Below are 15,878 nucleotides of genomic sequence, written 5' to 3'. Positions count from 1 at the left end.
TACCGTTAAAGGTGTATTTTGGGAGAATCTGTCTTCTACTTATGATATTTTACTTTCGGAGGCTGACTGGCCCCCACCTTTTGTGCTCGCGGCGCCGCGAGGGGAGGAGGTGATCCTACCCAGTTTCGCGAACACTGTCTCGAAAGAGCATGCGCAGCATTTTGCAGAAGAGTGGGCTCGGGCTCTCGCGCCGGCTCTGTACCGTAACCAATGTGGTTGGGATAAATTGTCGCCTTGCCACGAAATTCCGTTGCGGTCTCAGCCGCAGCCTCAACCTCAATATCCCATACGGCGTGAAGCAAAATCTTCCGTCGCGGAAATCCTTGAACAATTGGAATATCAGGGAGTTATTGAAACGTGTGTGTCACCGATGAATAATCCCCTTTTTACTGTGAACAAACCTGACGGATCATATCGTTTGGTTTTGGATTACCGGCATTTAAACTCGCATTGCCGTAACTGTGCAGTACAGAATACCCACGGCTCTGCCCTTGTGGATAGTCTCGTGCGTAAGCGTTTCAAGACAACGCTTGACATATCCAATGGTTTTTATGCCCACAGATTGGACAGCTTTAGCTCCCAATGGACCAGTTTTACGAGCGCTGGAGTCCAAAAACAATTCCGGCGTCTTCCAATGGGCTACAAGAATAGTCCTGGTATATTTACCGCTCGAATTGTCTCTATTCTGGAGGCACTCGACCCTGATGCTTTTTCGTATGTGGATGACATATATCTCACAGACGACGATATTTGGGAGCATCTGTGTCGTGTAAATTCTCTTGTTTGCAACTTCGCAGACATGGGTTACAAATTCAACTTTGCAAAATCGCACATTGCAGAACACACAGTGTTGTTTTTGGGCTATGAGCTCAACAATGAAGGTAGAGGTTTGGCTCCTCACTTCTTAGAGAAGTGCGCACAATTGCGCGCTCCAACAACACTGAAAAAATTACAGTCTTTACTGGGCTTTTTGAATTTCGGTAGGACTTACATTCCGGAATATGCCCAGCGTATCAAGCCTCTGTATGCTTTGATACAACCAACTTTCTCAAAATCATGCTGGCTGCCTGAGCATTCAGCCATTTTGCAATCCTTGCAGGCTGATCTGCTCGCTTCTAAATATTTACTGACTCGTGATAACCACACCAACCTGGTAATAAGAATAATTCCTGGGACGGTGGGTTTCACATACCTCACTTTTAATGAAGGTGACACAGTACCTATTGCTTACAAGTCACACTTGTACACCTCGGCTGAGATGCGGTTTCCCACCGTAGAAAAGGTTTTAACTGCTGTACAGATGGCTATTCTAAAGGAACGAGCTCTGTCACAGGGGAAACGCATGCTAGTGGTAACACCCTGTCCTCATTTGGAGGCAGTCACGAAAGCCAGTGTACCAAATTCAAAGGCTTTGCACCCTCGGTGGATTCAGTGGGCTGCGTCATTGTCATCCTCGGATGTCATGTTTATTTTTGACGCTTCCTTACGGTCGCAGGAGTACTTGCAGTATGAATTCGTTCATCCTGCTCCTCTGGCGATGCGACCTTTGGAGGACTTCCATTGCATCATTTACACTGATGGGTCGGCGCAGGTTGCGCATGGCTCTAAACATGCCTACGTTTCCGCATGCGCCATTGTGGTCGGTGCTATGTTGAATGATGAGTTCATTTCCAGGAGGGTACACACGTTGCCCCTGGGCGATTGCACCGCACAATTGGCAGAGCTTCGTGCTCTCTTACTAGCTTTGGAGTACGCAGATCCAAGTGTTACTACTCTAATTGTAAGTGATTCTTACTACTGTGTCCAGTCTTACAATGAAAACTTGTTCTTTTGGATTCAAAATGATTTTCATGATTCCAAGGGTAGCACAATAAAACATAAAATGATCTGGGTTCGAGTGGCAGAGCTTAAGGCTATGTTGCCACTCGTTTATGTGATTCATACTCTCGGTCATCAGCGCGTGGGAGTACACGCTGTTGGCAACTCGCTTGCTGATGAAGCGGCGAAATCAGCAGTATCTACATACTTAGTTGCAGCAGTTACTAGGTCTAAAACCAAGATTGATAGCGACATCTTGGCAGCTATTGCTGCCTCTGAGAAGGGAAGTAAACATCCTGCTGGATTCCCTTCGAAGTATAAATACCACTTAAGTCCCGAAAAGGTTCCTTTTGTGACAATTCCTGATGTTGGGGAACGGCTGATTCCCAACTCGGATCGCAGAGCAGACTTGATTACAGCGGCTCATGAAGGTGTCGCGTCTGCGCATGCGGGCGTCTCGGCCACTGTAACTCAATTACAATTACGTTTCTGGTGGCGGGGACTGTACAAACAGACGCGTGATTATGTCCTTCTTTGTGACATATGCCAGCAGATTAAACCTTCAACTGCTACGCGTCCGCCTCAGACTCAGTTGTACATTTCTAATAAACCGCTAGGCTGTGTTTATTTAGATCACTGCGGTCCATTTTCATCTGATACTGCGTATAAATACATCTTAGTAGCAGTTGACTCATGCACACGCTTTGTGTGGGTATGGCCACATCGCAGCGCTGATTCACGGACTGTCATTAGAGATTTGCGTATCTTTATAGGGATTTTTGCCTGTGGTACCTTCCATTCGGATCAGGGTCCGGCTTTCGCCTCTAAGGCGTATAAGGATGCCATGACTTCGATGGGGGTCCAAGTCAAGTTTTCGTCACCCTACAGACCTGAGGGTAATAGTGTAGTTGAACGAATGAACCGTGATTTAAAGCAATCTTTGACAGCCCGAGTTATAGGCACTGGCAGAAACTGGCTGGCTCACCTCTATGGCGTGCAGCGTGCTCTTAATAATCTCCCTAGAAGGTCTCTGGGTGGGCGGACCCCATACGAAATGCTCTTTGGCATCAAGATGTACGTCCCTGACCTTGACGGTCTAGACTCAGTGGTTCGCGCCACTTCCTTTGACGCAGATGAACATTGCAATGTTTTACAGAATCTACAAAAGACCAGAGACACTCTTGCAAAGGAACATTTGCCCTCCACATCGGATGATGCGTTGCAGATCCCGGTTGTTGGCTGGCTACCCCAAGTTGGTGAACTGGTTCGGGAGAAGATCGACAACAAGAAAGAGTTTGGTCCCTCCTATCGAGCTCCAGTCCCAGTGCTTGGCGTGAAGGGCACAAGAACAGTCATTCTACCACCACTTCCAGGTCGTAAGGAAAACAGGTTTATTTCTATTGACAATGTCAAGATACACAGAGTGGCCGATTCTTCTTAGCATGACACCGGCTGTTTCCTGTCCTTCCATTGTGAGACATTCAATTATGCCCACTGCCTCTAATATTGAACCTGAAGTGGCCATAGAATTACCTGCTGTTTCCAGTCCATTATTAAATGATTTGCCAGGAACTAACCTTGATGAGACAGACTATACATACCCCACTGATTTGTCCATGCCTGACCTGCAAGCTCGTTTAGCCACGGAATCCAGATTTTCATTTGACTCTGCCTCCCTTGCCTCGAAAAAACCCTCTCAAATTGCGGTATATGCTAGCCTGTTTAAAAAACATTTTTTGATTCCTCCTTGGATATACATTTGGCTGGTCCTTTTTTCGGTTTACCTTTTTATGTCAATTGGTTTTGTGTTTTTTTTTTCGGATTATGAATGGACACTATGTCGAGGAGAGAACTTGCATTACTCATTTAAATGGAACATTGGCCCCACTTTCCTCTTCACATTCTACACACAGATTAAAAAGAGACTTGACTTTGGTTAACATCACAGCATGGCCCGTTCTGGATGGAATCGCGTGGGATGCAGTTCGTTTTCAGATTCATGGCCCCACGGAAGTCGTTAATGTTCCTAATGTACTAAGAGTTAATATGGGGGATGTGGTGAAACAAAACATTCGTTCTGATGATTGGGATGTTAATGCTGTGGAGAGTTTGTTTTCTGATTTAAAATATTATGCTGCTTTTGATGCTGAGGATTTATATTTAGAATCTGCTAATTATGGTGAATTGTTCTGTTACCAACATTATGGCAATCACTTCTTACACAAAACATCTTCCCGAAGGGAGGCTGTTAATTTTACTCAGTGGGAACATTGCCCAGCTCCTACACAAGGAAGTTCAGAAACGTTTCTTAAAAAGTATACTTATTTCACTGACTTTAACCAGTCCAATCCCGAGTCCTTTTATTTCAAATTTCAAAAACAGCCACTGTCCAAGGTTAGACTTACAGATACAAAATTGTTGTACTCGAAGGCCTTCCTAGATCAATTAGTTACTGGGGGCTATGAGTTATGGAAGGGAACAATAGACCTTAAATCAGTTTGGGGTTCAAGGGCCTGGCAGGTACGAGGCACTGAGGCTTTGCACCGTGCATGTCTCATCCCGAATCATTTGTTGTTTTTAAATGAAACCATTTCCCAGACCACATGCTTTGGATTGGCTACATCTAAAAGGTTAAACACCCCGTCTTTCCCGGAGTTGGAGGAATATGAGAATTGGAGTAATTTTACTAAATTGTCCATTAAAGATATACAGGCTCTGCTTCTGAATTCCTCCTTTAACATTTCCAGTATGAATCCCAAGGGTTGGCTGCTTTGGCACCGTAGTGCTGATTCTTGCCAAAAGAGATTTTTAAATATAACTGACGGTTTTAAGACTGTTAGATCTGATCCCCGGTTTGATTTGAGTCATACTGTCACCTCTTACTCTGTGGGCAAGTTGTGTCAAGCTTGGCTGAAACATTCAACTTTACCTGCGGTTAAATATCACCTTTCCAGACTGAATGCAGACGTGGATTTGAATGATTTCATTAAAGGCCCAGCTAGTGGCAGGTCGAAAAGGTGGTTATATGGTGTTTACAATGAAATTTGGAAACTCTCACAGATTGAGGCTGCTTCACGCCTTAGGGCTATTGATCAGGCGAATCTTGAGAAAGTGCTTGCAGTTGTTGACAATAGCATTAACGTGCTTTCCTCTAGAATTTACACATTAGATAATATTGTGTCGTCTGTTGTTGATATTGTACATGATGAAGTGTCTGTATTATACCATGGTCAAAATCAATTACGTTCAATCATGCAGTTTGCATGGACACTTCAGACTCTGAAAATGGGTAAAGTTCCCTGGGGATACATGAACGTTTCCTCTTTATTTGCACCATTTAATTTGACAGAAAAACAACGCTTGCTTTCAATGCGTGATGCTTCCTTTTCTATGTTACATATTGAAAGGTTGGAATCTTTACCTTTTTCTGTGGCAGAAGCCACTGCTGCTACGTGGCTTATCCACGGTTTAATAACACTGCCTTTTGCTTTATATAAGTTTTCAAATTGTATGACATATGTGCCAATAGGTCGTTTTGAACCCTTAGGTAGCGGTTTTCTTCATGAGGTCTGGTCACTCCCATACACATACAGATGTTTCAAGGATGAACAGGAAGTTTATCTAACAGGGGATGAGTGTACTGAGACGCCAGATCATTCTTTGATGTGCAGACACATACAGTTACACGGTTCATGTAACAAGGACCGACCCAATATGGCTTGCGTTTTACAGGGCACGCCAGTTCCTGCTATCATCCCAACGTTTAAATTGTTGGAGAATGGTAGTTATTTAATGCTCAATAATGAAAACTGTTGTGGTTTAATTAAGGGTATAGCTTTCATAGTAACAGTTAGTGAGCGAGTTATTTGCTGCAGGAATGTTCTTTATCCTCCCACACGTGAACATAGGGAGTCTTCCATTTGGCCACAGATACCGACCTTGGGAGCAGAATTCAGCGGCATGGCTAGAATAAGAGCTCTATTGTCCCAGAAAGAGGTGGCCTTGAGCTCGGCCCGTGAAACTTTCGTGCTTCACATTGCTAACACCCGTACGGAGGTTCAGGCTCTTTTAAACACTGATTTGCCTTTGCATTTCGGAGCCATGGTCCGTTCTATCTTTAACGCATCCTCCACAACGGGCCTAGCACATTTTTTTAAAGTTGTTAGCGGTGGTCTCGTGACTTCCTTTGAGAAGATTTTTGGAGTCATCCCTGCCTTCTTCCATTCTATTTTTTCATCCTTATTTGGAGGGTTCCCGTTTTTACTTGCATTAGCGGCTGGCGCATTGGTGGTTTTCTGCCTTTTTAAATATGGATGCCCTTCCTGTGCAAGACCACGCTCAGCTGCTACTGACGCGGTTTCGCAACCGCATGCTTGATTATTATGGCACACTGCCGTTGGCGACTCTAAGCACGGCTTTTGGATTATCTTTTCGGTTCTCCTATTTCACCTGTGTCCAGCCTGTATTTCGCTGCCTGACCTGTGATTTCCTTTGGGCCATTGATTTGTGTCTCTGCGGACCAATATCTGCTGACGTCGATTTTGATCAACTGATGAGTCCTATCATTGCTCACGAGTTGGTTTGTTCTGACGAAAGGATTATGGCCTTGGCGGTGGCACATGGACTAATGGGTCCCTGGGATGTGTTGTCGGCAGCGCAAAGTTTCTTGGAACGAAGTTTTCTTGAAAACCCACCGAGCTGTCCTCTGATGGTTGTAGAGGATCCGGTGCTGGAAGATCACGTATGTTCCTTTCATCTTTTAAATTGGATGGCTGAACTGTTTTCGGATGAGGACAGTGACTTCCTCCTGGAGGCTGTTGCAGCTTACTTTTCATATACAGTCTTATCATAGACACTGCCTCAAATTGGCATGCTGATTGATAGCATTTCCTTGATTTTATTGACTTTTGGTCAAGACATTTTATTTTTGCTTGCCTATTGGCTTGAGCCAGTGTATACTTGTGAGCTATTTTTTAGCATTAGTTTTTATAAAATTGAATTTTTATTCATGCTCGTTTATAATTGGATTCTGCTCTCATGTGATGGCACTTCTGTTATCTTATTTAGTCCGTTCTCGGATCATGGGGGGGTGTTGTATAGCTCCTATATATCCCTATATCGTGTTAAGTTAGCATAGGTACGTTTGAGATTTAAACGCCATTTTTTCCTTTCTTGCAACTTCTGCACACGACCCTTATTTGTTGACTTAGCTTTCAACCTAGTAGTTTGCCGTGGTGAATGTGAGAATAATATCTTATTGCTCTGTTATCTGCTTTGTTTAATAAAACATGTCTGCACGGAGAGTGCTGAAGTTTCAGGAGCAACTCGATATGGAATTGTTATGAGGTCTGATCTCCACGCCTTCATAGTCATAACACAAGTGCAGCCTTTGCCAACTTGGGCTTGAGGCGGGATTGATATTGCTTTGCACGAGAATTGTTAACACACTTGATGCGGTGCACATGCAGAGAGAGCTGGTGTATGCTGATGTGATTCCTTCATGCTAGGACACTAAGGTATGGGCCCGCCCTAAAACAACCCAAAGAGACCTTCTTAGCTAATAATATAATATATGTGTTAGGGAGGGTGAGATATAAGTGTTGTTAACTCTTATTCATTACAGCATGTTAACATGCTGTCCCCATTCGCTTTTTATGTCTTAGTAACTATGCTGATAATTTTGCTACTGATAATAAGTATACTTGTATTATCAAAGATACTGCGCCTGAGAAGACGGCATTAGTAAATAAACATTTCAAATGCACATGTGTCTTCTTTACTCCATGTTCTGGTTTGTAATGATAATATAACGAAAGAGTGTTCATGAGTCCCACGTACCCTGAGGTACTGTAAGTTCATGTTCTGGTTTGTCTAAACATTGGGAGTTTGATATGTCCAATGAGACACTGTAGCTAGCTCGGTAAGGGGTGAGTTGGTTGCTAAGGTAAGTTTTGGGACATCCTAATTTGCCGAGGTTCCACTCCTCTGTGCACAGTTCTGTGTGAGTACAGAAACCCTGCAACACTAGATCATCCGAATACAGCAGATTTGAGACCTTAAAGCCCCCTGGTTTGGCCAGATGGAAATTGAACAAGTTTAATGTGGGCCATTTTCTGCCAAAGCTTTCCCTGGTTGGCCCTATCAAATGCAGACTTGTAGTTGATGAAACCCAAGTCGACTGGTTGGCTGTTGGAGGTTGCGTGGTCACATAACAGGGAGAGTGCTATAAGGTTGACTGAGGTCCCTATATACTTAGTTAGGCCAATTTCGTTGACTGGAAATATGTTATTATTCTTGACACATAACTGTAGCCCTTCTAAAACACCCCTACAAAATATTTGGTGTAATTGTCAAGTAAATCTACCAAGCGATAGTTTCCAAGGACCCCCTTGTCTCTGCCCTTGAATATTGGTGTGAGAATCGAGCCTCGCTGTGAAGGAGGAATGAAATACAGCTGCAAAATGGTGAAGAAAAGGGTTGTTAGTTGTGCAGCCCAGAATGTTGGGTCTTCCATATAAATGGCTGGTGATATTCTGCTTATGCATGGCACCCCATCTCTGCAGCCCTTTGCAATTTGTTTCTGGACTAGACTTGCAGTGATAAAGTGTCAGATGTTTTGTGATCACTGCTCCAGGGCTGAGGTGACAGGAATTTAATAGCATCCAAGTTATATCCTTTTATGTGACACAGGTTCAGCTGTGTCAGTAGATTGAAGTGGTCGAGCAGGAAGTGGTACCAGATTGGCTCTGAGATGTTGGAGGATGCCTCATTTGGGAGATTTCTGCCCACTCTGTTTGCAGTCCACCAAAGGATCACAGAGAAGGTTAACTGGATGTCAAGCAGTAATTTTGACCAGAAGAAGTTCCATTCCCCCTTTGATTATTATTTTTCTCCTCCTTTAACTTTCTTCTTGCTTCCCCTAGCTTATATAGTATTATTTGGTCCATTGAAGACCTTTTAAGGGCTTTCCACAGTGAATTTGCCCTCTCTTTCAAGTGGTTGATTCCCCATCCTTGGGGAAGGTCGTGTTTTGTGGTTTGAATTTCTTTTTGGCTTGGACAGGCTTAGTGTGGTGACTTGCAAATCTTTCAGTAAACCTCACGTAACAAGATGGAGGGTCTCCCCAGAGTATGTGAGTGGATACCAGCAGTTGTTTAGGTTCTGAGGCCACGGTCGAGAGGGTGTCTTTAGTGTACCAGATGTGTTTGAAGTTGTATGCGTGCCCTTTAATCCCTTGATCTGCTGCACAGTTATAGACATGCAGATCAAAATTGAGGGTTATCTATTGTGGCTGGTGGTCGCTATCCATTTTTTCTGCAAAGCCAAAGGAGAAGTCAGTGTTCAGCAGGAGGAGACTAAAAGTGTAATCAATTAAAGCTGCCCGAGGTGATGTTAAATATAAGAGGCCAGGTGGTTTGATAGGGAGTATGCGTCTGTTTGAATCTAAAAGCCCAAGGTTATCAAGGTTGCCTTCTAATGACATGCTATCTTGTCATCTTTGTGCTACCCTGGAGTATCTTGAGGCGGTGTCATTCAGTGGATGTCTTGAGCCTCTGTGATCTCATTTGCAGGTAGTGCACTTATTAGCCACATATAGAAGTTGTCTGATATCATGAGATCATTACTGGGCCTCTCTGACCTTAAGCCTATTGTGATGTCAATCAGCTTGTCAGAGACCTGTGTCCTTGATCTAGCATTTGGGCAGATGTAAACGTTTACCAAGGTGATATTCTTGGTTTGGCCAATTAGAGGTGTGAGTGATAGTCCTACTCTTTGTAGCCTTGAATCATCGATGTCTTCCTCACAGGACTCAATTACACTAGTGATGTATACGTAAATTGCAAGACCATTCTTGCTGCACATGTGCTTGTGTTGTTTGATTGCAGGGATGAAGTGATTTGTGTAGCCCTCCAAATGGAGAGCCTTCTGTGGCAAATCTCTTGTAGTAGGACAGTCTGAAAAGAGCGGAGGTATTGAAGGGTTTCAAAGTCTACCAGCTTCTTTGTCAATCCATTGATGTTCAGGAGCATACCTTAGGCTCCTAATTTGAGTAATCGGTTCAATTGGTGTTTTGTCAATGTAGAAGTCTGGTAGAATTTAAAGCTCCCGACAGCCAACCCAAATTATCTGCTGCTTCAGGGCCAGAAGCAGACTGATCATGGGGCCTGCTGGTTTGCTGAGTTCTGGGGCCTGGGGTTTTACTTAGGACATTTCTTAGGACTAAGCGCGGAGATACCCCTTCGGGATTTTATTGAGGCGCTCTACAAGAACATAAATAAATAAAAATAAATAAATAAGTAGATTGCTCTAGGTTGAATCAGTGTGGTGACCTCTTTCCTCAGGCTCTCCTGAATGTGCAGATAGCCAGGTTTCCTTGACTGAGTATTTATAATCCCCCACTGCTTGAAGGTTTCAGTGTTTTCCAGGACCTTCATAGCAAGCTCGGTGGATCTACAGGTTACTTAGGTTGTTTCATTACTCTGGCCAGGGCCTGGATTCATGCATTCAATAGAGGTGATGTCTTGCGATGTGATTTCTCCAAGTATGCCCGTGATCAAACAAGCTTGAGGAAATTGCCCAGGACATGTATTCCGGGGGGGGGGGGGGGGTTAACTTGCAGGCTGTTGCAGATGAACCTTGCAAATTGTCTTGGAGGCCAAAATATGACTCAGAAAATGGTTGGTCACCCGAGTCCAGGGAGGCAAGTGCTGCAAGATCTCTTGCGGCGGGGGTGGTAGAGAATGCCGGTTGTGAGATTCCCCTTCAAGACCAAGGAACATGATGTTGGCCTATCCTTATTGCTGTGCACGTTATTAAGAGAGACAAAAGGTCCCCCAGCCTGTGTGTTTGAGTCTGAAGTTGACCTACCCAGGTCAGCTGTTGGTGAAACAGTTGTATGGGGCTCTTATTTGACTGTCATGGCTAAGCCTGTAGCATTATGTGAGACACTTGCTTAGGGGGTTTCCGTGGTATTGGTAATTTGAGACACAGTTGCCCCATTCTTATTGCTGTGCATGTTATTAAGAGAGGCAAATTGACCCCAAGCATGGGTGATCAAGCCTGACATTGACCTACCCGATTAGCTGTCAGTGGAACTGTTGGGGACCCAATTTGCCTAACATGGATAGCTCCACGGCATCTTGTGAAGCATTTGCTTGGGATGTTTCCCCGATATTGGTCATTTGAGAAAAAGAAATGAACTCTGAGGTTGAGCCCACATTTGGGGAGCCTCTTCCAGGGCGACAAAGACTGATCTTTTTCTAGTGTGGACGATTGGGTAGGCCACAGAGTTTTGACTCTGAATTTGATTTTTGTTGTGTCCTTCCTTTTATTTTGATCTTTTTCGTTCTGGCTCCCCTTTTGCTGTTGGATGTTCCACTTGGCCTACTGTGTAGAACCGGCCACATACTGTGGTTTGAAGAGATCTATTGACACAAATCTCTTATTTTTGCAGCCAGCAATGGGTGGTAAAATTACATTTCTGGTGCCTTCAACAGCAAGGCCAGGTACAGGCTGTCTGTAAGATGGCCCAAATTCTTTCTTGTCCACCATTTTCTCCCAGACTAGTTTGCCAATCTTGGGGATCCAACCAGGAGTTGCTGTGCTTTCTTCACTTCAAAAGTTGCAGTAACTTTCACTTGGACATCACTCTGTGCATCCCGGAAGCTGCTTGGTACCTAAAAAACGTTCATTGATGTTAAATGGTGTTCCAGCTGCCACTGTACTGGGCACTTGAGATTCAGTACCTGTATCTAGGACAGGACCTCATAGGGAGTCTGACCACCCAGGGATTTTCTGGGCGGATTGTTAAGGGCTCTCTGGACCCCATGTCGATGATGGACCTAACTGCGACCTGAACCTAATACCCTAGCTGTTAAGGAATGCTTTAAGACTTGGTTCCCCCTCTCCACCACAGTGTTGCCCTCTGGATGACAGGAGGAGGAGTACCTGCACGGTCACACCCAATTTTTCCATGGTGCCTTTGTAATCCTTAGAGGCAAAGACTGGATGCTGGTCAGAGTAAAATGTGCTAATTGTGTATGTCATGATGAAGACCTGCAAATCTTTAAAACATTTCAGACATCAGCTGATCGCTGTGGCCAAACCCATAGGAACCAAGAGCAGAAATCCACTGCAACCAAGATGTATTCGTAAGCCCCATCTGATTGTAAAAGGCTAAAGTGGTCCAGATAAACACAAGTGAGAATCTTGTTTAAGATCAATTGAGGTGTCTGTGGTGAACATGCGACGGTGAAACCCTTCATCTGCTTGCAGAAGTTACATTTAAGGACAAAGGGCCAGGTGTAGGAAGCCTAATACCGGTCGGTAACGGCCGAAGTTACTGAATTTCGGCCGTTACCGACCGGTATTAGGCTTTTGAGATGTAGGGGCCAAATTCTAGGATTCAGTAATTTACCGAATCGGTAATTTAAGGAATCGGTAAATTACCGAATTCTTAAAATACTGATTCGGTAAATTACCGAATCCTTAATGTAGGGAGCACTCAAATGAGTGCTTTTCTCATTTCAGGGTTCGTTATTTACCACCAACTACAAGTTGGTGGTAAATATCGAAAACATTGAAAAAAGCAATTTTGTGCTTTTTTCAACTGTGCCATGTGGCACACATACATGCCCTTAGGGCATGTATGTGTGCCACATGTGCACCCATGCACTATACAGGGGTGCAACAGGGTGTCAATGTGCCACCCTTGTAAGTCAACCCCTATTACAGATTCGTTATTTACCGAATCAGTAATTCTCATTCATTCCTATAGGCCTCCAGGCCCAAAGGAATGAATGGGGAATACCGAATCGGTAATTACCAAATTTTATCGATTTGGTAAAATTTACCGAATCATTTGCTACATATCATTTACCGATTCTAAAATATCGAATCGGTAAAATTCAGTATTTTAGAATCGGTAAATGATATTTACCTACATCTGGCCCAAAGTTCCTTGTCTGTTTCTGTAGGCCAGGTCTCCAATAGTGTTGCTGAAGTAGTGAAATTGTAGCTGCCACCCCTGCATGCTCAGATGCTAGGACCTTATGTGCTGCTAGGATTAAACCTAACCTGCGATCTAAATTTGGTATAACTCTATCCCCCACACTGGCAATATGAGCAAATGGTAGGTTTTGCATACTTAACTGGTAGGAGTACTTTGCTGGAAAGGTTTTTGACAAGAGGGTGTCATCAAGTGCGGTGTGGACAGCCCTCATAATGTCTCTATCTTTCCTTGTACTGGTATAAGTAATTGCAGTGACAGCAACAGTTTGCACTGTTGCTTTTGCAGCTTCATTAGCCATGGAATTCCCAGCAACGTGTATTCCTATATTGATGACTCAAGGTGTGAATCGCATGAGTCCATGGCAAGCATTCTTTCGGTAAACAACCTTTACAACACAACTTTTACCACGCAGTGCCTTTACGACGCAACTTTTACAATGCAAACTATTACAACACATTGCGCTGGGGGGCACTCTAGGATAGGGAATGTGTTTAATGTACTATCCAACACCTTCCCTACTATCCACGGGGACTGGAGTTGGAATAGTAAATTAAATAATTCACTATCCAGCGCCTAAAAGCACTATGCGTTGTAATGGTATGCGTTGTAAAAACCGCGGTGTAAAAGCATGCGATGTAAAAGCAGTTCCAGTATTTTTGATCCTTATTTTAAGACTGGACACAATAATATGAATCACACACCGGGGGGTATATTTACAATGAAATGGCACGCTGCAAGCAAATCTACTGTGTTGGGCTGAGTTACTTAAAAATGCATGGATGTGCCATATTAACAAGAATATGGTGCATTCCTGTGCTAATCCCTGCTATGGTGCTAAAAAAGCTGCCTAGTGCCAACGCAGGCACCCTTGTGCCAAAATGCGAAGGGTACAATATCTACAATGCAGCAATAGGCCATGCAAAGTGGCTTAGCACCACATTGTAAATTTGTAACACGGCATTGCACCACCAGAGCATCATAAATAGTGATGCTCCAGTGGTGCATAGCCCTTGTAAATAGGCCCAATGAGTTTCGGGAATCTGGGATCCATATTCTCTAGTGCCAGAATTCGAGCTCTGAGTTCTGTCAGATGCACTGTGCAATCATCTACTGACTGCGTGTAGGTATTTTCAGGGTGAAATTCACCATCCTGCATTTTGCTCTGTACTGCAGCACAGGCTGCTGATAAATAGTGATGTGTCCCTACGGCAGGCTGTGCAGAACCATCAGTATAGCTGATGTAATCATACTTGTCACGAGGCATGACTTCATTAGGCAGAGCGCATTCATTTTCATATTGAAGGTGTGCTTGTGTATTTGTAGTGTAGAGTCAAATCTGTAGTCTGCATCTGTTGTGGTTAGAGTTGGCCCACTCTATCCAATTTGGATGTAATGCTTTTGCATTGGGAAACCTGGCTTTTGTGATAGCCTCAAAGGCTGCTACACGAGTCAGGACAAATATTCGTTTCGCCTGAGCCAATGCTCTGTCTCTCACCACAGCAGTCTGTACCGTGGTCAGTATCTATTCTGTTGGTGCAAAACTCATCTCTGCATTGGTGTATAAAAGAGATTTATATGCAATTGGTACAGTGTCACCTTCATTGAATGTAACATAGGTATACCCAGATGAACCCACAATTATACGGATCCCCAGGTTTGTTGTGTTTACATGTTTGTGTGAGTGTTTTGAAGCTAGCTTATCAGCTTGTACTGAATGTAAGATCTGTGTGTGTTCAGTTGTCTAGTGTGTGCTTGAAAAGTCTCAACAAATCAAGCCGTAGGATGGTTTATCCTGTTCTGCGTAACCTGGAATGTAAGTTGTGCCAAAATGTAGGACTCTCAATATGGATCGAAGTTACTTCAATGTGTTGTGGTGGTTGTAAGAGTGTGCACTTCTTAACCACTTCCATGCTAATGACAAGGTCAGCTCGTCATGCAGTTTACTGGAGCTGTGCTTATGACGAGCTGACCTTGTCATGAACAATGGGAAAAATCAAACCTCAGCACCCAGCGGGAATTGCCTTAGCATTGAAGGTGTTAAAGAAATGTGTCACACGGTTTTTGCCTTCACTTGACAGCTCACACGCCAAGAATAGGACATTGAAGTGGCCTCCTGTTGAAGAGAGACACCCTGTGACTTAGTCTGTTATTTATTTTTCTTCTTATCCATCTTCTTCTTTGAAGATTCGAATGCTTAATTAGCGTTATCAATTCAATATTGATCAAAGATTTGGAACTCAAATAATACAGCTTCATCTTAATACATAAAAAATTATAAAACATCATGGGTCACATTGATGGCAACAACTACGTGTGCAAATTTTACGACGTATAGCAGCTTTGACAAATGAAGATTGGGATTAGCAGCAATAGGAATGAAGTAACACAGTATATCCCTAATTGTGCAAAGAGCATTTAAGTAGCAGTCAGATCATGTGTAAAATACAATTAAAAGTCCAATTTCAACAGAAAGTTGAGTTTGAGATTAGCAGCAAAAGAATAGGAGTACCAAAGTATTTTCTAACATATATAACAGAGACAGTTGAGTTACAGCGGATATGTATGCATAATATAATCAAAAATCCAGCATCAATAGAGAATTAAGTTTTAAAATTGGCAGCAAGAAAGTGGATGAAAAGCAAAACTAACCAGTTTTACCAAGATCAATTAAGTAGTAGCCAAACCATGTGCAAAATACAGACATAAGAGAGAGAGAATATTAATACTCTATAATAGGGCAATAGTCACAAGAGTAACCTTCCATTCAGAGGAATGTATAAAACATTAAAATATATACAGAAACTCCTTAAAAAAGTTGAATAATTTTACACACACAGCTTCGTTTTTCGAACTAAAGAGAAAGTCACGGGCTGAAGCTACATCTTAAACACCATTTTGTAAACACATCGGCCGAAGCCAGCAGCGATGACTAAAAACCAATGCTGACAAACAAACAAGACAAGATCCAGGTTCTGAATGCTTAACTCACAAAAATTACATATTTTTCCATTTTTCACATTCTGAGATCAGCTTACTTTTGATTAGGGTA

This window comes from Lissotriton helveticus, chromosome 4_1 (assembly GCF_964261635.1).
Source record: "Lissotriton helveticus chromosome 4_1, aLisHel1.1, whole genome shotgun sequence".
NCBI classification, from domain to species: domain Eukaryota; kingdom Metazoa; phylum Chordata; class Amphibia; order Caudata; family Salamandridae; genus Lissotriton; species Lissotriton helveticus.
The sequence above is the reverse complement of the archived record's forward strand: the minus strand, read 5'-3'. Positions refer to the sequence as shown.